Source organism: Salmo salar, chromosome 18 (genome assembly GCF_965601325.2).
Source record: "Salmo salar chromosome 18, fSalSal1, whole genome shotgun sequence".
Taxonomy (NCBI): Eukaryota; Metazoa; Chordata; class Actinopteri; order Salmoniformes; family Salmonidae; genus Salmo; species Salmo salar.
In genome coordinates, this window is record NC_138308.1 from 83,203,019 (window position 1) to 83,229,581 (window position 26,563).

General features: G+C 41.4%; 1 long non-coding RNA gene across 1 annotated transcript; it reads right to left on the bottom strand.

Annotated features, from left to right (window-relative positions):
- Nucleotides 1-245: 245 nt before the first annotated feature.
- Nucleotides 246-24,870, bottom strand: LOC145861774 (uncharacterized). Its single transcript, XR_014381421.1, has 3 exons — nt 24,648-24,870; nt 1,042-1,086; nt 246-521 (listed from the first exon to the last, which is right to left on the bottom strand). It is a non-coding gene; the product is annotated as an uncharacterized LOC145861774 (long non-coding RNA).
- Between the last annotated feature and the right edge of the window lie 1,693 nt (nt 24,871-26,563).

Genomic DNA, 26,563 nt, shown 5'->3' on the forward strand with positions numbered 1-26,563 from the left:
TAGTTAGTTGATTCATACATAGAATCTCCTCTATCATGATTAAATGTAGTTAGTTGATTCATACATAGAATCTGCTCTATCATGATTAAATGTAGTTATTGCACAAATCTTTCCAAAGTATGATCACCATACTTCTTTAATTAAAAAAGTATTTGTTTTTCTATCATAACTATGAATACTGACACACAGATCATGATTGACTTAATGTAAATAGTGTCTATCTGTATGACACTGCTCACCATTGACAGTGATAGTGACAGGGTCACTGATGGATGAAGAAGTGGGTCTGGACTCTCTTTTTCCCTGACACCAGTAGGGACCCTCATTCACTGTTGATCCACTGATGGTGAGGGTGTCTCCTGTTATAGTGTGTCTGACAGACTGGGATACTACATTATCATTTCTGTCTTTGTACCACTTATAGCTCCAGCTACTGTCAGACTCTACTGAACACGTCAGAGTAACTGTCTCTCCAGGGAACACAGGGTTTGGTTCTACAGTCAGTGTAGCTTTGGGCAGAGCTGCAGAAACACACAACATATGTTTTTAAAACAACTAAACAGCATCCTTAAAATGGTGCCCAATGTCAACTGGTTATAAGTACGGAGGCACAGATGTGAATGAGAGATAAGATGAAGTACGTGTCACTGTCAGTCTGACTGCATCACTCCATTTAGAACCGCGCGAGGACCATCCTGTAGTCACCACGTGGGCTCAGCGCACGAAATACATCAGCATTCTGTGGACATTGATCTGGACTGGGTGTTAACCATCTGTACTCCCAGTCAGTGACTCATCCCCCCTGTATGTCACATCTGAGAGTGACAGACTCTCCACTGAATATCTGGGAGCTGTTGGGGTGTATGGTCAGAACAGCCTTCGCCGCTCCAGCACAAAATCAAACCAGCATGATACACATGTTATTTCGAGAGACTCAAAACTCAAAATATGTCCAGCCAAAATCAGCTTTAAAAATCACAAATAAAGAAATAGGATGAAGCATTAAGAGATGGAGGCTTGATGAAGAGAACAAATATCTACCATCATCATCTTCAGAGTGTCCAGAGTTGATGTGTGTATTCAGCACTACAACAAAGAAAGTCACATTGCACCAATATTAGCTTGAAATAAATAACCCCATGCCATATTCAGGTTAGTGATTACCAAATACTTTATACTTACTGTACTTTATTTTAAAGGTGCAATTTGCAATTTCCATTTTTTTTTAACACCTTTAAATGGCTAATAGCCTTTCATTCTGAAAGAGTGTAACTTGTTATTGCCTCATTCTGAAAAAACACATGATTCCAGAACAAATCAAATGTTTTGGAACACTACACATATCAAATCAAATCGTATTTGTCACATGCACGGAATGCAACAGGTGTAGACCTTACCGTGAAATGCTTACTTACAAGCCCTTAACCAACAATGCAGCTCAAGAAAGAGTTAAGAAAATATGTACTCAATAAACTAAAGTAATAAATAGTCAAATTAAAATAACAGTACACTAAAAATAACGATAATGAGGCTATATACAGGGGATATGGGTACCAAGTCAATATGCGGGGGAATGGTAGTAGAGTTATTTTGTACATGTAGGTAGGGGTAAAGTGACTATGCATAGATAACACACATTGAGTAGCAGCAGTGTAAAAACAATGGTAGGGGGGCATGTCAATGTAAATTGTCCAGATGCCAATTTCATTAATTGTTCAGCAGTCTTATGGCTTGGGGGTAGAAGCTGTTAAGGATCATTTTGGTCCTAGACTTGGAACACCGGTACCGCTTGCCGTGCGGTAGCAGAGAGAATAATCTATGACTTGGGTGACTGGAGTTTTGAACATTTTTTTTGCCTTCTTCTGACACCGCATAGTATATAAACTCAGCAAAAAAAGTAACATCCCTTTATCAGGGTACTGTCGTTCAAAGATAATTCGTAAAAATCCAAATAACTTCACAGATCTTCATTGTAAAGGGTTTAACCTGTTATGGCTAGGGGGCAATATTTTCACGGCTGGATAAAAAACGTACCCGATTTAATCTGGTTACCACTCCTACCCAGTAACTAGAATATGCATATACTTATTACATATGGATAGAAAACACCCTAAAGTTTCTAAAACTGTTTGAATGGTGTCTGTGAGTATAACAGAACTCATTTGGCAGGCAAAAAACTGAGAAGGTTTCATGCAGGAAGTGGCCTGTCTGACAAGGTGTCGTTCTTCTTGTCTCTGTTTATTGAAGAGTGAGGATCTTAGCTGTCCCGTGACACTTCCTACAGCTGCCATAGGGTCTCAGAAGGCGGTAAAAAGCTGAATCGTGGCTTTTCAGGCTCTGGCTGAAAAAAAGTAGCGCGTTTGGGTAGTGACTGGTTACAGTACTGTGAGACTCAGGCTTGTGCCCGCGTCGACCGAAAGCTTTGTTTACTTTCCTCTGTTTAGCTAAATGGACATTCCCGGTCGGAATATTATCGCTAATTCCTCCGGAAGTTTGCGGGGGGTATGCTAGTTCTGAACGTCACATGCTAATGTAAAAAGCAGTTTTTTGATATAAATATGAACTTGATTGAACAAAACATGCATGTATTGTATAACATAATGTCCTAGGTGTGTCATCTGATGAAGATCATCAAAGGTTAGTGCTGCATTTAGCTGTCTTCTGGGTTTTTGTGACATTATATGCTAGCTTGAAAAATGGGTGTCTGATTATTTCTGGCTTGGTACTCTGCTGACATAATCTAATGTTTTGCTTTCGCTGTAAAGCCTTTTTGAAATCGGACAGTGTGGTTAGATAAAGGAGAGTCTTGTCTTTAAAATGCTGTGAAATAGTCATATGTTTGAAAAATTGAAGTTTTTGTATTTTTGAGGAATTTGTCATTCGCACCACGCCTATCATTGGATATTGGAGCAGGTGTTCCGCTAGCGGAACGTCTAGATGTAAGAGGTTAAACACTGTTTCCCATGCTTGTTTAATGAACCATAAACAATTAATGAACATGCACCTGTGGAACGGTCGTTAAGACACTAACAGCTTACAGACGGTAGGCAATTAAGGTCATAGTTCTGAAAACTTAGGACACAAAAGAGGCCTTTCTACTGACACCAAAAGAAAGATGCCCAGGGTCCATGCTCAACTACGGGAACGTGCCTTAGGCATGCTGCAAGGAGGCATGAGGACTGCAGATGTGGTGCAGTCATGAGTGAACAGGGAGTACAGGAGGAGACTGAGCACCCACCCTTGAGGGGCACCTGTGTCGAGGATCAGCGTGGCAGATGTGTTGTTACCTACCCTTACCACCTGAGGGCAGCCCGTCAGGAAGTCCAGGATCCAGTTGCAGAGGGAGGTGTTTAGTCCCAGGGTCCTTAGCTTAGTGATGGTCTTTGAGGGCACTGTGGTGTTGAACACTGAGCTATAGTCAATGAATACCTCATAGGTTCTCACATAGGTGTTCCTTTTGTCCCAGTGGGAAAGGGTAGTGTGGAGTGCAATAGAGATTGCATCATCTGTGGAGCTGTTAGGGCGGTATGCAAATTGGGGTGGGTCTAGGGTTTCTGGGATAATGGTGTGTATGTGAGCCATGACCAGCCTTTCAAATCACTTCATGGCTACAGACGTGAGTGCAACTGATCAGTAGTCATTTAGGCAGGTTACCTTAGTGTTCTTGGGCACAGGGACTATGGTAGTCTGCTTAACTTCTTTAGGATAGGGGGCAGTATTTTCACGGCCGGATAAAAAATATACCCGATTTAATCTGGTTACTACTCCTGCCCAGAAACTACAATATGCATATAATTAGTAGATTTGGATAGAAAACACTAAAGTTTCTAAAACTGTTTGAATGGTGTCTGTGAGTATAACAGAACTCATATGGCAGGCCAAAACCTGAGAGGATTCCATACAGGAAGGCCCTGTCTGACAATTTGTTGTCCTTCTGTTGCATCTCTATCGACATTACAGCATCTGTGCTGTAACGTGACACTTCTAAGGCTTCCATTGGCTCTCTAAAGTCGCCAGAAAGTGGAATGGCATGTTTGCTGTGTCTGGGCAAAGTACAGCAGCTCTGTTTGTGAGTGGTCAGCCTGGGGACAGTGAGACTGGAGATGCGCGGTCACGAGACTTCTCCATTTTGTTCTTTCAGCCTTTGAATGAATACAACGTTGCCCGGTTGGAATATTATCGCTATTTTACAAGAAAAATAGCATAAAAATTGATTTTAAACAGCGTTTGAAATGCTTCTAAGTACGGTAATGGAATATTTTGAATTCTTTTGTCACGAAACGCGCTCGTGCGTCACCCTTCGGATAGTGACCTGAACGCACGAACAAAACGGAGGTATTTGGATATAACTATGGATTATTTGGAACCAAAACAACATTTGTGGTTGAAGTAGAAGTCCTGGGAGTGCATTCTGACAAAGAACAGCAAAGTTAATCCAATTTTTGTAATAGTAATTCGGAGTTTAGGTTGTCCCAAACATGGTGGTTGTCAAATTAGCTAGCCTGTGACGGCCGAGCTATGTACTCAGAATATTGCAAAATGTGCTTTCGCCGAAAAGCTATTTTAAAATCGGACATAGCGATTGCATAAAGGAGTTTAGTATCTATAATTCTTAAAATAATTGTTATGTATTTTGTCAACGTTTATCATGAGTAATTTAGTAAATTCACCGGAAGTGTTCGGTGGGTATGCTGGTTCTGAACATCACATGCTAATGTAAAAAGCTGGTTTTTGATATAAATATGAACTTGATTGAACAAAACATGCATGTATTGTATAACATAATGTCCTAGGAGTGTCATCTGATGAAGATCATCAAAGGTTAGTGCTGCATTTAGCTGTGGTTTGGGTTTATGTGACATATATGCTTGCTTGGAAAATGGCTGTGTGATTATTTGTGTCTATGTACTCTCCTAACATAATCTAATGTTTTGCTTTCGCTGTAAAGCCTTTTTGGAATCGGTCAATGTGTTAGATTAACGAGAGTCTTATCTTTAAAATGGTGTAAAATAGTTCATTGTTTGAGAAAATTGAATTGTGGCATTTTAGTTGGTTTTTGTATTTCGCGCCGTGCGACGCCATTGGCTGTTGGCTAGGGGTTCCGCAGGTGGAACGGGGTTCCGCTAGCGGAACGTCTGTCCTCAACAGGTTAAAATATGTTGGTATTGCAGACTCGGACAGGGAGAGTTTGAAAATGTCATGAAGACACTTGCCAGTTGGTCAGCGCATGCTCGCAGTACACTTCCTGGTAATCGGTCTGGCCCTGTGGCCATGTGAATGTTGACCTGTTTAAAGGTCTTACTCACATCGGCTGTGGAGAGCGAGATTACACAGTCTTCCGGAACAGCTGGTGCTGTCATGCATGTTTCAGTGTTATTTTCCTCGAATAGAGCGTAGAAGTAGTTTAGCTCGTCTGGTAGGCTCGTGTCACTGGGCAGCTCTCGGCTGTCCTTCCCTTTGTAGACTGTAATGGTTTGCAAGCCCTGCCAAATCCGATGAGCGTCAGAGCCGGTGTAGTACGAGCCTGTGTAATATGATTCAATCTTAGTCCTGTATTGATGCTTTGCCTGTTTGCGTCTCTGTGTGTGAAGTAAAGTTGGTCCAGAGTTTTTTCCCCCCCTCTGGTTGCACATTTAACATGCTGATAGAAATTTGGTAAGATGGATTTAAGTTTCCCTGCATTGAAGTCCCTGGCTAATTGGAGCTTCGCCTCTGGGTGAGCTTTTTCCTGTTTGCTTATGGCGAATACAGCTCATTGAGTACGGTCTTAGTGCCAGCATCAGTCTGTGGTGGTACATAGACGTCTACGAAAAATACAGATGAAAACTCTCTAGGTAGATAGTGTTGTCTACAGCTTATCATGAGATACTCTACCTCAGCCGAGCAAAACCTCGAGACGTCCTTAGATATCGCGCACCAGCTGTTATTTACAAAAATACATAGTCTGCCGCCCCTTGTCTTACCAGATGCTTCCGTTCTATCCTCCCAATACAGAGTATAACCAGCCAGCTGTACTGTATGTTTATAATGTCGTCGTTCAGCCATGACTCCGTGAAGCATAAGATATGACAGTTTTGAATGTCCTGCTGGTAGTTTAATCTTCCGCGTAGGTCATCAGATTTATTTTCCAACGATTGCACGTTTTCTAGCAGAATGGAAGGCAGTGGGGGTTTATTCCATAGCCTACGAATTCTCAGAAGGCAGCCTGCCCTCCGGCCCCTTTTTCTCTGCCTTCTCTTCACGCAAATGACGGGGATCTGGGCCTGTTCCCGGGAAAGCAGTATGTCATTCACATCGGGCTCGTCGGACTCAAAGGATAAAAAGGAGTATGCCAGTTTGTGGTGAGTAATTGCAGTTTTGATGTCCAGAAGTTATTTTCAGTCATAAGAGACCGTAGCAGCAACATTATGTACAAAATAAGTTACAAAATAAGTTACAAACAACGCAAAGAAACGAACAAAAAACACAATTGGTTAGGAACACGTAAAACGTAGGCCTTCTTCTCCGGTGCCATCTTGTGTCATGGCTCACATCAACACCATCATCCCGGAAACCCTAGACCCACTCCAATTCACCTGTTCCCTGGAACAGGCACCACACTGCCAGGTCTCTGACCTCCTCCCTATACGCTTTGCCTATTTGATGGTTCGTCTGAGGGCATAGCGAGATTTTTATAAGTGTCCGGATTAGTGTACCGCTCCATGAAAGCGGCAGCTCTAGCCTTTAGCTCAGTGCGGATGTTTGCTGTAATCCATGGCTTCAGGTTGGGATCTGTACGTACGATCACTGTGGGGACGACGTCGTCCATGCATTTATTGATGAAGATGGTGACCGAGGTGGTATACTCCTCTATGTCATTGGTCATCTGACCACTTCCGTATTGAGCGAGTCACTGGTACTTCCTGCTTTGGTTTTTGCTTGTAAGCAGGAGTCAGGAGGATAGAACTATTGTCAGATTTGCCAAATGGAGGGCGAGGGAGAGCTTTGTATGCGTCTCTGTGTGTGGAGTAAAGGTGGTGTAGGGTTTTTTTCCCTCTGGTTGCACATGTGACATGCTGGTAGAAATTTGGTAAAACTGATTTAAGTTTGCGTGCATTAAAGTCCCCGGCCACTAGGTGCACCGCTTCTGGATGCACATTGTCTTGTTTGCTTATGGGCTTATACAGCTCGTTGAGTACGGTCTTAGTGCCAGCATCGGTTTGTGGTGGTAAATTGATGGCTACGAATGATATAGATGAGAACTCTCTTGGTAGATAGTGTGGTCTACAGATTATCATGAGGTACTCTACCTCAGGCGAGCAAAACCTTGAGACTTCTTTAATATTGGAAATCGTGCCCCAGCTGTTATTTACAAACGGACACACACCCCCACCCCTCGTCTTACCAGACATAGCTTCTCTGTCCTTCCGATCCTCACATATGCATTCCTATTTTCCAGGTGGTTGAGAGCTGTGTACATGGATCTTCACATGTGATCACATAACCTTTCACATGTGGAATCAATGAAAACCATTTGGTTTTAGAACACTTCACATGTGATGATATTTCATATGAAGTTTCAGATGTGGATATTTTTAACACTACATTTCACAGTTGATGCCCTAAAATGTGTCGTTAGGATGTCCCCGCGCCGTCACACAGTCACAGTGTTTTCAACTTTCATATTTGACACACTTTGACATGATTACATAGTGATTGTTTATTTATACTGTAATTATTATTCAAGATATCCACTTGACCAAGAAAGAGAAAGTAACTTAACTAAATGACTACCGACCCATTGCACTCACTTCCATCATTATGAAATACTTTGAGGGGCTTGTCAAAGACTACATCACATCCTCCCTCCCCGACACACTCGACCCTCTCCAATTCCCCGACTGTCCCGATAGATCCACGGACAACACAATCGCCATTTCACTGCACACAGCCCTCACCCACCCGGACAAGAGGAATGCATATGTGAGGATGCTGTTTATTGACTACAGCTTGGCTGTCAATACTATAGTGCCCTCTAAGCTCACCAGAAAACTCTCAGCCTTGGGACTGAACTCCTCCCTATGCAACTGGGTCCTGGACTTCCTGACGGGCAGCCCTCAGGTGGTGAAGATAGGCAACATTACCTCATCAACACGGTTTCTCAACACAGGTGCCCCACAAGGGTGCATCCTCAGTCAACTGCTGTACTACCTGTAATAACACAACTGCATGGCCTCACACAGTTCCAACTCCATCATCAAGTTCACTGGCGACACAACAGTACTAGGCCTGATTATCAACAGCGGCGAGACACCATACATTGAGGAGGTAGGCACGCTGCCAGTGTGGTGCCAGATAAAAAAACACTCCCTCACCTTCAGCAAAACAAAGGAGCTGATTGCAGACCTCAGGAGGAACCAGGTTGGACATGCCACATCCTCATCAATGGGGTCACAGTAGAGACGGTCAAAAACGTAAAGTTCTTTGGCGTACATATGTTAGAGGAGCTGAAATGGTCAAACCACATGGACACCGTGGTGAGGAGGGCTCGGCAGCAACTCTTTAACCTCAGGAGGCTTATGAAATTCTGCCTTTTCCCAAGGGGCCTCACAGTACCCTACAGGAGCACCATCAATAGCATGCTTTCGGGCTGCATAACAGCCTAGTATGTCAACTGCATCACAGCCTGATACCGACATTTACACTGCCCACACCCTAATGGACATTTGTATTTTTCATTGTCACAGTTGTAAATATGTATATATTATTTGATTTATTTTTATTATTGTTTCATTTACACCTGAACTGTTGGATCTCAGAGCTTAAGTATTTCAGTGTACACTGCAATTACATCTGTGACCTTATGCATGTGACTAAATAAACAACTAATCTAAATGCAACATGTCCTCACAAGCATTTCACTACACCCGCAATAACATCTGATAAATATGTGTACGTGACCAAGAAAATGTGATTTGATTGAAACTCACAATCTCTTGGTTCATGGCATTCCAATCTTCCACGGCACCGTTTCTGTGTCAATAACTGATTTCACCTGTATTCCTAAATGTTGAACTTTACTGTAAATCTCAGTTTTGTTTAAAAATACACTCAATCAAACCTATTATATTTATCATAGTCATTCAGGAGTAACATTAAAACAGAATAATATGCCCCACCAACATTAGACAATTATACAGAAAACCCTCAAATTACTGAATCCAGTCAATTAAATCAATGATGACAGAATAGTCAGATTAACTGATAAGTAAAATAGCAGTGCAGATGGCATTATTTTGCGAAGTGCGGAGATGTATAGGTAATTCCTCTGTGGGGGACATCTGAGAATGCAGAAGTACAGACTTGTTAGCACAGCAGAAATATCAGCGTACCCCAAATTTAGAGGTTGTGAGTTTCAAATCCCAGGTGGGGTCATATTGAAGTGATCATGTCAAATGTACAGCATGTCACTCACCTTAAAACTCCTACACCATTTAATTACATCCCTTGCAAAAAAGACTGTTTTCACATGTTGATCTGACATTTTCACATGTGAAAACAAGAGACTTGAGGTAAATCTTGCAAACCATATGTTCACCTGTATTAAATTAATATTAGCGCCACCTTTTCACGAGAGAAAAATTACGTTTACACCTCACATGTGAACTGCAACAATTTCACGTGTGAAAGATTTTCACATGGGAAAACCTCTCTGTAGAATTGCATTTTCACATGTGAAAAAATGGTAAACTTGAAAATTGAAATTTGCTGTTTTAGTTGTGAAAATGTTATCACGTTTAGTTTCATGGTATCACATTGAAATTGTGTTGTCACATTTATTTCACGAGATCATGTTTTCATGTGCTAAAATATTTTCACGTGTAGTTTAATGTTGTCACATGTCACTTTACATGTTGTCATCTACAGTACGAGCAGCATACCACCCTTCATCCCACTGCTGTCTTGCCTCTGAAGCTAAGCAGGGTCGGCCCTGGACTATCTCTGGATGGGAGACTGCTAGAGGTGGTGTTGGAGGGTCAGTAGGGGCCACTCTTCTCTCTGGTCTAATTAGATCCCAGGGCAGTCTAGGTGACATTTCCCTGCTTAGGGTGCTGTCTTTTTGATAGGAAGTTAAACGGTTGTCCTGACTCTCTGTGGTTATTAAAAATCCCAAGGCACTTATTGTAAGACTAGGGATGTTAACCCTGGTGTCATGGCAACATTCCCAACCTGGCCCCCTTCCATCATAGCCGCCTAATCATCCCCCTCATTACTAATTGGCATAATACAGTGTCTTCATAAAGTATTCACACTCCTTGCCTTTTTCCACATTTTGTTGTGTTACAGCCTGAATTTCAAATGGATTAGATTGAGATGCTTTGTCACTGGCCTACACACAATACCCCCTGGGATAATTACAAATGAAAAGCAGACATTTCTTGAGTCAATAAGTATTCAACCCCTTTGTTATGGCAAGCCTAAATAAGTTCAGAAGTGAATTGTGCTTAACAAGTCACATAATAAGTTGCATGGACTCACTATCTGTGCAATGATAGTGTTTAACAAGATTTTGAATGACTACCTTATCTCTGTACCCCACACAGACTATTATTTCTAAGGCCCCTTAGTTGAGGTGAATTTCAAACACAGATTCAACCACAAGACAAGGTTTTCCAATGCCTCTCAAAGATGGGCACCTATTGGTAGATGGGCAAAATAAAAAAAAAAGCAGACTTGAATATCCATTTGAACATTTTGAAGTTGGTAATTACACTTTGGATTGTCTATCAATACACCCAGTCACTAGAAAGATACAGGTGTCCTTCCTCACTAACTTGCCGGAGAGGAAGGAAACTACTCAGGGATTTCACCATGAGGCCAATGGAGAGTTTTTAAAACAGTTAAAGTTAAATGGCTGTAATAGGAGAAAACTGAGGATCGATCAACATTGTAGTTACTCTACAATACTAACCTAATTGACAGAGTGAAAAGAAGGAAGCCTGTACAGAATACAAATATTCCACAACATGCATCCTGTTTGCAACTACACACTAAAGTAATTCTGCAAAAAATGTGGCAAAGCAATACCGTTTTTTGTACTGAACACAAAGTGTTATGGTTGGAGCAAATACAGTACAATACATTAAAAATGAGTACCACTCTTCATGTTTTCAAGTGGGGACTGCATCATGTTATGGGTATGCTTGCAATCGAGGACTGGGGAATTTTTCAGGATAAAAAATAAACAGAGTTAAGCACAGGCAAAATTCTAGAGAAAATCTGGTTGTCTGCTTTCCACCAGACCCTGTAGATTAATTCACCGTTCAGCAGGACAATAACTTAAAACAGAAGGCCAAATCTACAATGGAGTTGCTTACCATGAGGATTGTCAATGTTCTTGAGTGGCTGAGATACAGTTTTGACTTTACTTGAAAATCTATGGCAAGACCTGAAAATGGTTGTCTAGCAATGATCAACAACCAATTTGACAGAGCTTGAATCATTTAAAAAATAATAATGGGCAAATATTGCACAGTCCAGGAGTGGAAAGCTCTTAGAGACTTACCCAGAATAACTCACAGCTGTAATCGCTATCAAAGATGATTCTATAAAGTAATGACTCAGGGGTGTAAATAATTATGTAAGATATTTCTGTATTTCATTTTCAATAGATTTGCAAACATTTCTAAAAACATGTTTCACTTTGTCATTATGGGTATTGTGTGTAGATGGGTGAGAAAAGTAAACAATTTAATACATTTTGAATCAGGCTGTAACACAACAAAATGTGAAATTAGTCAAGGGGTATGAATACTTTCTGAAGGCACTCTATCACTCTTCACTTCTCCACCTAATAGCTGATGTGTGGTGAGCGTTCTGACACACAAATGGTCGCCTTGCATCACCCAGGTGGGTGCAACACATTGCTGGTGGATGAGGTGAGTTTCCCCCTACTATGTAAAGCGCTTTGAGTACATCTGGTAAAAAAGTGCTATATAAATTCAAAATATAACAGAATATACTGTTATTTCATGACAATGTTTGTTAACAATATCAGTGTAAACAAACATTGTACATTAATTAATTCCCCTAGCAACATTCCTCAGCTGTATACCACAGCAAGTGGTAAGGTGGCCGTTTTGTGGTAGTTTCAATTACGGACTAATAAGCATTTGTACTGTTTTATCAATAAGGAATAAAACACAAAAAAGCTAAAGCATTAAACTGTACATGCATGTCTTATTCCTTTTTTCCATCAAAGGTTTAGTAAATCAGGTAATTAGTGTTCATACACAAACACACTAACTCATTCTACAGAAATGAACAAAGGCTGTGAGAAAAAATAGTAGCGTTTAAAGGCGTATTTATTTTCTGACCAACTTCTCTGTATGGCCCCAAACTGCATGATCTCACACTGGTTCCTTCCTCTTTATTGGAGGAAAAGAGGATGGAACGAGAATAGAATAGATGCTTGTAGGCCCTTTGCTAAGTTGTCAGGTTTCAATACTACCCAGCTAATTTCAGTTGTTCCACTGATCACCAAGTAAATTTAACAACTTCAGCCTCCACCCACTTAACAAACACACACACGTGTACACACTTACATGCATCCACCCGCACATACACACACACATGCATGCATGCTTGCACGCGTGTGTCCTTAGAGACAACCCAACAGCTGAGGATAAACTGTTGCACTGTCTTTCACTAAAGGACCAACAACGGTGAACTTTCTCTCCGTCTAATAGATTCTGCAAGGAGCATAGGACCATGGAAAACAGAGAGTAGGAAGGAACAACCTGTTTAGTTACACCACTTCTCCAAGAGAAAGTCAAAAAGTGTTAAACAGAGAGTGTACATAAGGAGTTGACACTCTTCTCCAAGAGAAAATCAACAAGTGTAAACAGAGAGTGTACATAAGGGGCTGACACTCTTCTCCAATAGCTTGTCTCTTTCCCTTCTTTCTTTTCTCTATTCTTTAACCTTTCTCCCCGGCTCTGCCCCGAGGGCTAAAGCATCCGGGTGAGGATTGCCATGCCCTGATCTGTTTCACCTGTTCCTGTGATTGTCTCCACCCCCTCCAGGTGTCGCTTATTTTCCCCAGTGTATTTATCCCTGTGTTTCCTGTCTCTCTGTGCCAGTTCGTCTTGTATGTTTAGTCAAGTCAACCAGCGTGTTTTTCCCGTACTCCTTTTGCTATTCCCCTTTTTCTAGTCTTCCCGGTTTTCACCCTTGCCTGTTTCTAGACTCTGTACCAGCCTGCCTGACTATTCTGCCTGCCTTGATCACGAGCCTGTCTGCCACTCTTTACCTCCTGGACTCTGATCTGGTTTTGACCTTTTTGCCTGTCAACGACCATTCTCTTGCCTACCCTTTGGATTATTAACCTGTTTAGGATAGGGGGCAGTATTTTCACGGCCGGATAAAAAAACGTACCCGATTTAATCTAGTTATTACTCCTGCCCAGAAACTAGAATATGCATATAATTGTTTGATTTGGATAGAAAACACCCTAAAGTTTCTAAAACTGTTTGAATGGTGTCTGAGTATAACAGAACTCATATGGCATGCCAAAACCTGAGAAGATTCTAAACAGGAAGTGCCCTCTCTGACCATTTCTCGGCCTTCTATAGCCTCTTTATCGAAAACAGAGGATCTCTGCTGTAACGTGACATTTTCTAAGACTCCCATAGGCTCTCAGAAGGCGCCAGAACGTTGAATGATGACTCTGCAGTCCCTGGCTGAAAAACAGTAGCGCATTTGGATAGTGGTCGATCTGAGAACAATGAAACGGGTGTGCGCGTGCACGTGAAGAGTCCATTTTACATTTTCAGTCTTTGAACGAAAACAACGTCGCCCGGTCGGAATATTATCGCTATTTTATGAGAAAAATCGCATAAAAATTGATTTTAAACAGCGTTTGACATGCTTCGAAGTACGGTAATGGAATATTTTGAATTTTTTTGTCACGATACGCGCCGGCGCGTCACCCTTCGGATAGTGTCTTGAACGCAAGAACAAACGCCGCTATTTGGATATAACTATGGATTATTTGGAACCAAACCAACATTTGTTGTTGAAGTAGAAGTCCTGGGAGTGCATTCTGACGAAGAACAGCAAAGGTAATCCAATTGTTCTTATAGTAAATCTGAGTTTGGTGAGTGCCAAACTTGGTGGGTGTCAAAATAGCTAGCCATGATGGCCGGGCTATCTACTCAGAATATTGCAAAATGTGCTTTCACCGAAAAGCTATTTTAAAATCGGACATAGCGATTGCATAAAGGAGTTCTGTATCTATAGTTCTTAAAGTAATTGTTATGTTTTTTGTGAACGTTTATCGTGAGTAATTTAGTAAATTCACCGGAAGTTTTCGGTGGGTATGCTAGTTCTGAACGTCACATGCTAATGTAAAAAGCTGGTTTTTGATATAAATATGAACTTGATTGAACAAAACATGCATGTATTGTATAACATAATGTCCTAGGAGTGTCATCTGATGAAGATCATCAAAGGTTAGTGCTGCATTTAGCTGTGGTTTTGGTTTTTGTGACATTATATGCTAGCTTGAAAAATGGGTGTCTGATTATTTCTGGCTGGGTACTCTCCTGACATAATCTAATGTTTTGCTTTCGTTGTAAAGCCTTTTTTGAAATCGGACAATGTGGTTAGATAAAGGAGAGTCTTGTCTTTAAAATGGTGTAAAATAGTCATATGTTTGAAAAATTGAAGTTTTTGGATTTTTGAGGAGTTTGTAATTCGCTCCACGCCCCATCATTGGATATTTGAGCGGTGTTCCACTAGCGGAACATCTAGATGTAAGAGGTTAAACATTGTAAGACTCCAACCATCTGCCTCCTGCATCTGGGTCTCGCCTTGTGCCTTGATAGAGGAGAGGAGGAGAGACAATTTCTTTGTTCACTATGGTACAGTTTTAACCCTATGTGACAATAGTATGCCATTTTTCATTGCTAACACTGGTGCTCCCAAAAAGTTAGGATCAGCACATGAAATTTAGGACCACCAGAAAATAATGTGTTATATTGATTGATATAGAGCTTATATTGGACCTACAGTGAGGGAAAAAAGTATTTGATCCCCTGCTGATTTTGTACATTTGCCCACTGACAAAGAAATGATCAGTCTATAATTTTAATGGTAGGTTTATTTCAACAGTGAGAGACAGAATAACAACAACAAAAAACAGAAAAACGCATGTCAAAAATGTTATAAATGGATTTGCATTTTAATGAGGGAAATAAGTATTTGACCCCCTCTCAATCTGAAAGATTTCTGGCTCCCAGGTGTCTTTTATACTGGTAACGAGCTGAGATTAGGAGCACACTCTTAAAGGGAGTGCTCCTAATCTCAGCTTGTTACCTGCATAAAAGACACCTGTCCACAGAAGCAATCAATCAATCAGATTCCAAACTCTCCACCATGGCCAAGACCAAAGAGCTCTCCAAGGATGTCAGGAACAAGATTGTAGACCTACACAAGGCTGGAATGGGCTACAAGACCATCGCCAAGCAGCTTGGTGAGAAGTTGACAACAGTTGGTGCGATTATTCGCAAATGGAAGAAACACAAAAGAACTGTCAATCTCCCTTGGCCTGGGGCTCCATGCAAGATCTCACTTCGTGGAGTTGCAATGATCATGAGAACGGTGAGGAATCAGCCCAGAACTACACGGGAGGATCTTGTCAATGATCTCAAGGCAGCTGGGACCATAGTCACCAAGAAAACAATTGGTAACACACTACGCCGTGAAGGACTGAAATCCTGCAGCGCCCGCAAGGTCCCCCTGCTCAAGAAAGCACATATACATGCCCGTCTGAAGTTTGCCAATGAACATCTGAATGATTCAGAGGACAACTGGGTGAAAGTGTTGTGGTCAGATGAGACCAAAATGGAGCTCTTTGGCATCAACTCAACTCGCCGTGTTTGGAGGAGGAGGAATGCTGCCTATGACCCCAAGAACACCATACCCACCGTCAAATATGGAGGTGGAAACATTCTGCTTTAGGGGTGTTTTTCTGCTAAGGGGACAGGACAACTTCACCGCATCAAAGGGACGATGGACGGGGCCATGTACCATCAAATCTTGGGTGAGAACCTCCTTCCCTCAGCCAGGGCATTGAAAATGGGTCGTGGATGGGTATTCCAGCATGACAATGACCCAAAACACACGGCCAAGGCAACAAAGGAGTGGCTCAAGAAGAAGCACTTTAAGGTCCTGGAGTGGCCTAGCCAGTCTCCAGACCTTAATCGCATAGAAAATCTGTGGAGGGAGCTGAAGGTTCGAGTTGCCAAACATCAGCCTTGAAACCTTAATGACTTGGAGAAGATCTGCAAAGAGGAGTGGGACAAAATCCCTCCTGAGATGTGTGCAAACTTGGTGGCCAACTACAAGAAATGTCTGACCTCTGATTGCCAACAAGGGTTTTGCCACCAAGTACTAAGTCATGTTTTGCAGAGGGGTCAAATACTTATTTCCCTCATTAAAATACAAATCATTTTATAACATTTTTGACATGCGTTTTTCTGGATTATTTTGTTGTTATTCTGTCTCTCACTGTTGAAAGTAACCTACCATTAAAATTATAGACTGATCATTTCTTTGTCAGTGGGCAAACGTACAAAATCAGCAGGGGATCAAATACTTTTTTCCCCTCACTGTATATGAATTCTAGCTACTTTTGAAGCACATATTGTGCCCGGGAAACTAATATGTAACAATGGAGAGACATTGGTTTGTTATAAAAGCTAAAATGTGTATATGAATACCTGTCATTGAAATTGCTGTACTTTCTGGAATATTAGGATTCTACACTGTGTAAAAACACTATTTTCCTATTGAGTTGCATTACATAGAAAATTGTACACTGTCTCTCTAAAACGTCAGGTGACTGAACAAAGTGTAAACCAGGTATTCCCAAACTGGGGTATGCACACGGGGTGTACGCCAAATAAAAAATTTCACATTTTCAAACAGTCCATTTATATTTTCCAACGGGGCTATACATTTGGGCTAGTTTTTTTTCTTCACCTGAGTAGCCTCGTTTCACTGCCAAAAATGTTGTTAAACCATCTAGTGTTCAGCGAAATAACAACGTCAAATAAAGGTAGCCTAGTCAAATAATTAACATCCGCGTCCACATAACATCCACGTCCACATTAACCGTCACTCTCTCGCGGGAATTCCACTAACGGTCCGTATGTAGACAAACGTGGCTATGAAAAAGCCAACTGACACTTACTCTTGTGTTACTGACTTGTTGCACCCTCGACAACTACTATGATTATTATTATTTGACAATGCTGGTCATTTATGAACATTTGAACATCTAGGCCATGTGCTGTTATAATCTCCACCCGGCACAGCCAGAAGAGGACTGGCCACCCCTCATAGCCTGGTTCCTCTCTAGGTTTCTTCCTAGGTTTTGGCCTTTCTAGGTAGTTTTTCCTAGCCACCGTGCTTCTACACCTGCATTGCTTGCTGTTTCGGGTTTTAGGCTGGGTTTCTGTACAGCACTTTGTGATATCAGCTGATGTAAGAAGGGCTATATAAATACATTTGATTTGATTAGCTGCTGCTCACTCTGTTTGCCATTGATAAATGGTTAAAAGTAAGGCCCGCGTCCAGAAACACATAGCAGTATACTGGTAGTATAGTATAGCTACGAGCAGTACTACACCTGCACCTGTCGATAACACAAGTTGTTCTGCTTCCACGAGCACATCCAATGCCAGCATCAGTAATTCTACATTTGTTGTGTTACAGCTGGATGAGTCAACAGACGTGGAGGGCCTGGCACAGCTCCTGGTTTATGTCCGTTACGGTTATGGGGGCTCAATTAAGGAAGACATCCTCTTCTGCAAACCACTGGAAACCAGGACAACAGGAGAGGATATTTTTAAAGTACTGGACAGGCCTGACAATGTGGGGCAGAACCTGTTATGAGCCTCACATTTTTAGCAAAAATAAATTAAATGCAAATATTATTATAATTTTTCTTTTTTGGGGGGAGCTTGCCTTTTTGCATGTTATTTTGGCATTAATATGTGTCATATCAGTTTGCAAACATTGTAAAAATATATAATTGTTAATAAAGCCGCATACAAACATGGTGTCACGGTTGTCGTAAGGATTTGACCAAAATGCAGCGGGAATGTGTATACTCATCTTCTTTTTAATAGGCAGAAAGAAGGAAAACCGAAACAAAACACACGTATAGAAAAACAACGACGAAACAGTCCTGTAAGGCAACTAGGCTATACAAAGAACAACTACCCACAGAAAAACACCCCTCTTAAATAGGACCTTCAATTAGAAGCAACTAGGAGCAACTGCTTCCAATTAAAGGTCAACCCCATTAACTAAACATAGCCCAACAAACCCCGAAAAACTCTAAACAAACACACCCCTGCCACGTCCTGACAAACTACAATAACAAATAACTCCTTTTACTGGTCAGGATGTGACACATGGGCTGAGTCCGAATACCCATACTAACATAGTATATACTACATAAACTCAGAAACGTCAGTATCTGGTGTGGCCACTAGCTGCATTAAGTACTGCAGTGCATCTCCTCCTCATGGACTGAACCAGATTTTCCAGTTCTTGCTGTGAGATGTTACCCTACTCTTCCACCAAGGCACCTGCAAGTTCCCGGAGATTTCTGGGGGGGAATGACCCTAGCCCTCACCCTCCAATCCAATGGGTCCACACATGCTCAATGGGATTGAGATCTAGGCTCTTAGTTGGCCATGGCAGAACACTGACATTCCTGTCTTGCAGAAAATCACGCACAGAACGAGCAGTATGGCTGGTGGCATTGTCATGCTGGAGGGTCATGTCAGGATGAGCCTGCAGGAAGGGTACCACATGAGGGAGGAGGATGTCTTCCCTGTAATGCACAGCGTTGAGATTTCCTGCAATGACAACAAGCTCAGTCCGATGATGCTGTGACACAACGCTCCAGACCATGACGGACCCTCCACCTCCAAATCGATCCCGCTCCAGAGTATAGGCCTCGGTGTAACGCTCATTCCTTCGACGATAAACGTGAATCTGACCATCACCCCTGGTGAGACAAAACCGCGACTTGTCAGTGAAGAGCACTTTCTGCCAGTCCTGTCTGGTCCAGAGATGGTGGGTTTGTGCCCATAGGCGACGTTGTTGCCGGTGATGTCTGGTGAGGACCTGCCATACAACAGGCCTACAAGCCCTCAGTCCAGCCTCTCTCAGCCTATTGCGGAAAGTCTGAACACTGATGGAGGGATTATGCGTTCCTGGTGTAACTCGGGCAGTTGTTGTTGCCATCCTGTACCTGTCCCGCAGGTGTGATGTTTGGATGCACCGATCCTGTGCAGATGTTATTGCACGTGGTCTGGCACTGCGAGGACGATCAGCTGTCCGTCCTGTCTCCCTGTAGCGCTTTCTTAGGCGTCTCACAGTACGGACATTGAAATGTATTGCCCTGGCCACATCTGCAGTCCTCATGCCTCCTTGCAGCATTCCTAAGGCACATTCACGCAGATGAGCAGGGTGTTTTTCAGAGTCAGTAGAAAGGCCTCCTTTGTGTCCTAAGTTTTCATAACTGTGACCTTAGTTGCCTACCGTCTGTAAGCTGATAGTGTCTTAACGACCGTTCCACAGGTGAATGTTCATTAATTGATTATGGTTCATTGAACAAGCATTGGAAACAGTGTTTAAACACTTTACAATGAATATCTGTGAAGTTACTTAGATTTTTATGAATTGTCTTTGAAAGACAGGGTCCAAAAAAATGGAAGTCTTTTTTTTGCTTTTTTTTCCTATTTAGTAATTTAAGTATACTGTAAACGAACAGTATCCTTTCAGTTGAGCATACTTGCGTAGCGCTATGCCTGTCTACTGGAAGTTGATGCTTGAAGTCGGAGCGTTCAGCCGTTCTGACCATCACAAGTGTTCATCACAAGTGTTCTGACCATCACAACGGCAGTCAAGCACACATCACAAGCTAACTGGCTAGCTACTTCCAGGCACAAATGAGAGAACACTTCACTCTGACAATTTTACTCACCACAGCGGAGCTGGTTAGGCTGTTTTCTTGTTATCCAGAGCATTGGTGACTAACTGTGTTGCTGGTAACAGTTTAATGATGCTTTTTTGCCAATGTTTACTGACACCGGCCATATTCAACGGGTGTTGAGCATTCGCAAATTCATCAATTATTCTGCGCTCTTGCACACTCAGACCAGAGTGCTCTAAAATTAGAGTAGATAGCCTGAGCGAATTTATGTTCATTGAGAACGCACAAAGACTATACCACTTAGCTAAGAATGACGTGAATAATCAAGTCAATAAATGTTGGGTAGTTAGGTAGCATGTAGACAAATTTGTGGTATTAGTAGCCAACTTACTAGGTAGCTAGCTAACATACCAGTACCTACTGTTGACTTACCCCATTCCGTACGAATTTGCGAGGCTACATTCAAACGAGGCTGCAATGAAAACTAATGCGACTGTGTTGGCATCACAATCTGGGGTGTGTTTCTATCCAAGCGTTGATTGACATGGGCCCTCAGACGCTGTACGTTAAATTGTGACGTGTCATAACGTAATGTACAGCACGCATTAAAAACAAGAAAGGGACAGGGTAAGGGGGGATACCTAGTCAATTGTACAACTGACTGCATTCCTTTTTTGCATCATCATTGGAAGCCATCATGACTCTCAAAAGCCGCGTCAGCCGCTGTTTACTTCTGAAGATAACTTTAACGCCGCCCTAAAAGCCCGATTCAAATTCGACACAAACCTTCAAATAGGTATGCAATGACACATATAAACTCTTTACAGGGTTTTATTTACATTTTAGAGGTGATAAGTTGGACAGATCGGGTGAAAAAGCTTTTTTCCAACATGGTTTATCTCTCCCTTCCCTTTCACTATGTTTCACTTCCCCATCCGCTATTTTTAAAAAGACCCGACAGAGCTCATTGCCTTCTTTAATCATGCAGAGACGGGCGGCATGAAGGTCTCGTCAATGATTTTGCTGGAAAGGGGAGAAATCGAACTTTACAATGATATTCATATTACTTTTGACCTGGAATTATTACGTTTTTTGGGGCGCTAAAATACGGTCAATTGTACATTACAGCGCAATATACAAAAGTGCGTTTGCGAACTATACTGCTATAAAGATACGCTATGTGGTTCGTAACGATAGCGTAGCCAACACATTGTCAGACAAAATAACGTGTAGCGTAACTTATTTGAAAAGTCATTATTTTACTACATTGCTCAACATTGTCTTAGCTTTGACATAATTAGTTAAAGCAATGAATTTGTATCCGCTCTCGTTGGACTTCAGCTGAATATTTTCCACCTTTTTCCTCAAATTTGAAAACGTTGTGAAGCCACACCCATTTTCTAAAGAATTGCATTATGGGCCCTTAAAGTACGGAAATAGTGTCCACTGCGTGTATACTTCGTATTTCGGCAAATGTAGTACGACATCCAGAAACTTTTGGCATACTAACTCTATCCATACTATGACCAATAAGCATACTACATACTCAACTTACATCACAAATAGTAGGTTCGTGTGGTTAGTTTGAGTATTCAAACAGAGCCATGGTCTCTTTTTTGTTTTCTTGAGTAAGGCAGCTCCAAAATGGTGGTTCAGCCTAGCTCAGTGCTTTCTGTGGTGGTGGGGCAAGCCAGCAGAAAATACGGAGCGTTGCGCTGTGATTGGCTCAGTGTTCTGTCACTCACGGGGACACTACGTCACCACCAAGTCTAAGGGTAGACCTCTAAAATTGTAGCCCCTTGGGTGCTGCCATATTTACGTTAGAAGTGCCCATCCAAGAAGGCTCAAGGTCATTGGACACAGATAAAATGACGTCAAATCATGTACAGTAGCTTTGATTGGACTGATCCTTTCAAAATCTTAGGTAGCAGTCATCATCATGAATCAAGTTAACAATCTACTGGCTGTCGTGGACGAATCAGAATTAGTTGGGTAACATAGATAATTAAGATGTTTTATTAGTATAATATGCTTATTTGAGGTACTTGTCATTAGAAAGTGTCCATTGGACTCTGGTGTCTTTTCAGTTACACATTTCCCTTAGCTGGGGCTCAGACACTTGGGGCCCAGAGAGGGGAAGAGGTCAGACTTGTCTTTTACTTGTCTCTGTTGCTCTGCAGAATATCAGCAAGAGAGGAGGACAGAATGAAATATTGTCTTTATATGTGAATGTCTCTTTACCTATGCTTAAACCATGTGAAGGGATGGCGTGATTACTGGGGAACCAATGACTTGTCTCCACAATGTCTGTGAGCAAGTCACACCCTCCTTTTCCTTATTGTGGGGAGGTTTATGGCAGTGTCTGGGACCATGGTCTCTTAGATCTCACACTTATCCTGTGATAATATATGGCCTAGAGGCTCACTCCCTCCAGTGAGCCTGTCCAGGAGTGGGGTCAAGAGGGGGTTTGCTTGAGATGGGAGTATCTAGAGTTGACAATTGATATATGCCATTGGATGAAATAGTTCTGTTCAATACCGTACCAGGGAGGGACAGTTCTAAGGAGACCAGATACTGGGCTATACCATTAATCCTGTTGACATAGCAGTTACTGTCTGATGTGTTTTATTGATATCTGTCATACAAAACTTAACCTTTGTGAACTGTTACTAAGTATCTGTGGTTTGTCAATGTACGTTGAAGGGGCTGTATCGTTGCTATAAAAGATCCCTGAGCCATTCTGCAAGTACCTCATTAAATGATTCATTCGAGAGGATGCATTATTGGGGGTCAAGAACTTTTGCAAAAGTATCTTAAGTATTAAAGATGTAGTTTAACTCGAACTGGTGTGTTTGTAACTCCTCATTTGGTAATGCGGAAATTAGCTACCACATGGCAAATCCTTTTTAATCCTTGTCATATGAAGACAAATAATGAAGAGAAATTATAGATAAAACTTATCGGTGCTCATCGGCCGTTGGAGATAAACATAACACAACAAGTTGGAAATCGCAAATTCAACAATGAGTGGTTTGGAAGGAATCAGTGGCTAACTGCAAGCATTGCAAAGCAATCATTAGCCTGCTATTCAGGGGAGTGGCTGTGTGGTCTCAAGTCTAAGATTAGGGGTCTATTTTCCTATTTTAAAATTATAAACAATCAACATTGGCAATGCTGTCAATGAAGCATGATTTGTGCCTTGATCAAAGCAACTGTTAACTCGGAACTGCAAAATCTGAAAAATGTACATGCTTAAATTGCGACTGGTAATAGTAGACAGTAATTAGTGTGCATCAGGTGCCAAGTGACTCGTGCTCACCAGAGGTAGTGGCGTCTAAGAGGTGACATCAAACAAGCACTTCAAGCAAAATAACTCACGTGGACCGAATCCCCACAAAGTGGGGCTGGTTCAGTTAGTAGGCACAAAGCAACTCAATGCAAGGCTAACTAAATACAAGAGCTAAAATAGCTAAACCCAGATGGTGGTTAGCTAGCTTTCATTAGCCGTGAGGACTAGGAGTGTAGCTTAAGCTCAGCACAGGCCGGTACTCAGTAAAACCTTACAAAGCTCACTGGTTTTGATTGAGAGCTGCCTGAGGATGTTTGTTTTCCATGGGGTACAGGGGCCCATAATAACTTTGGGGAAAAAAGAATTGCTTAACTGGGTTTTCCGTGTGCAATTTGATGATTAGCCATGAGCTTTTGGTGTTAGCTAGCTAGTGTTCACCTAGTTGGCTAATAGCCTAGCTAGATAGTACCACGTTAGCTGAAGACAACCTTATGAATAGCATTGTCAGTCTTCAGTCTTGATAGTCTCTTTGACCACAGCACCATGAGGTATGCTTGCAGCCAAGCATACCTATGCTTGCAGCCAAGCATTACAACACTCAATAATCTCTTAGTACAGTTTACTATAACTGTAGTGATGGAACTCTCAACCATTTACAAAAATCACAACTTGATACTAGAACACATCCAACAAATATAGCATTCTGCATTCATTGTCATTGACAGCACATTCAGCAACCACTGAGTTAGCGCTACTCTTTAGTTCCTGAGTGGTGACCTCGTTAAATGCACACCACACCACCACACCATCTGCTATACAAGCTCAGGTTCTCACAGAGATGCTACTTCAATGTAGGGTGGTCATTCGTCTCCACCTCATATACAGATATATGATCTTAATTTAAACTATACTGTCACAGCAAAATAATCCTGCAGCCTCCGGATTTAAACGTTTAGTCCAAAATGTTGCTTGATTGGTGGTTAGGCTATTAGCAGGCCAAAAGTAGGCGACATGAAAAGTGCAATACAGTTAATATAACCATGTGTTGGTTTTCAGTTAATTCATGTAAATCACAAAGCTCATCTGCATTTCCTGTGGTTAACGACAATTCTTAGCAACAAAAGAGTGATCAAATTAAGATCCTACATCTTTAGACCTACACCATATTTGCTGCTATCCAACTTTAGTGTAATTTACTAATAAGTATTTGCACTGTTATATCAATAAGGTATAAAACACACTAAAAAGCTAAAACGTTTAACTGTCTTAATTTGCGTGATTGTCTTATTCCTTTTTTCCATCAAAGGCTTAGTAAATCAGGTAATTAGTGTTCATACACAAACACACTAACTCAGTACTTACAGAGTAACACACAGAGCAAGGTGTGCTCCATTCTGTCCTGACGATGATCTCTGAACTACAGTTCTTCTGACGAACGCCTCTACTTCCTATATGATGACAGACGGATTAGTTCACGCCTCTTTACCGTCACACAGAGAAATAGAGAGAAGCATTCTACAGAAATGTACGAAGACTGTGAAAAAAAAAGAGTAACAGTTACTGGTGAGTTTATTTTCCGACCAACGTCTTGTGATTAGCTACATGACCTCACACTGGTTCCTTCCTCTTTACTGTATAGAAGGAGGATGAAATGAGAATAGATACCTGAGATGAGATCAGAGCTTGTGATTTGATATCAGAATGTGCAGATGGTTGTTTCATCATTCCACCCACAATGCACAGATAGATAGATAGATAGATAGATAGATAGATAGATAGATAGATAGATAGATAGATAGATAGATAGATAGATAGATAGATAGATAGATAGATAGATAGATAGATAGATAGATAGATAGATAGATAGATAGATAGATAGATAGATAGATAGATAGATAGATAGATAGATAGATAGATAGATAGATAGATAGATAGATAGATAGATAGATAGATAGATAGATAGATAGATACTGACTATAGGCCTCCCTTCAAGCCTAGGGTGCTAACCTCAGTTGTTCCACTGAGCCCAAATAGACATCTTCACCCCCACCTCTTTCCCTCTCCTCACCCTCTCTCTTCACACACACACTACTGCTCAGTAATAGCATGTGTCAAAACCACAGTCAGCTAGCTAACTCACTCATTACTCAGATGGTCCTGAGGGACACATTTAGTTAAAAATGGTCTACATAGATATGTATTTGTTATTGTGTTGTTAATGTGATGTGTATCAGGATAATTGTTCATGTATTTTTCATGTGTGTGTGCGTTAGTGTGGTGTGTGTGTGTGTGTGTGTGTGTGTGTGTGTGTGTGTGTGTGTGTGTGTGTGTGTGTGTGTGTGTGTGTGTGTGTACTTCAGAGGCATGCACATGCATTACCACAGACGAGAGAAAGGAGGAGTTTCAAAGCTGTAACTGGGTACATGAATCAAAACATTTTAGAATTTTCCACTTTATTCCAACAGTTTACCTCTAAGTATATGAAAGTGTATTTTTGTAGAGTGTAGTGTGTGACACACGTACAACATGTGAAGGAGCTAACATAAATAGAGAGAGAAAGGTTACAAGGGAAAAGCAGTCAGACTTCTCCATTAGTGGGTATAGCAAGGTAAACATCTGGGGTTTCTTATCGCCGCCTTCAGGGACAGGCCTGTAACTACTCCACATTCTAGTGGATCACAATATAGAAACTAATATGGTCGTTGATCAAATAGCAACAGCATAAGCCCTCAGTCTACTGGGTCTGCCCTCTTATTCCTTCCTCTCTCTATCTCATCATAATAGTACAGACATGGGACACTTCTGTATGGGTTCATATCAGTAGAAGTCAATCTGAATGTGGTTTACAGAAGACTGACAGCACTATGGTGCGTAGAGATTTTGTTAGAAAGTGTTGCTTTACATAATTAGATGTTTCAACTCAGAAAAACAGAGTCAAATTAATATGTCCTTAAATCAAGTTATATTTCAAAGCAATACAATGATGAGGTGAATCATCACTTTTTATTTGATATATGAGAATTCATACAAAATATAACACACCTTCTCCATTTTAAGTTCCATGGTGGTACACTCATCTGGCTCCTATAACAACTTCTGAAATTATTTTACAAAAGACTTACATGTTGAAAATGTTTTACAAAATACTTAGACGGTATTTCAAAATTATTATAAGTCAAAAGTTTGTGGAGTTTGTGGAGCTGGTAGACTCAGCGATATGACGTAGATTTAGAAAGTAAACTGCATAGTGGTTCAATTTCCATAACAACTAAGAGCAT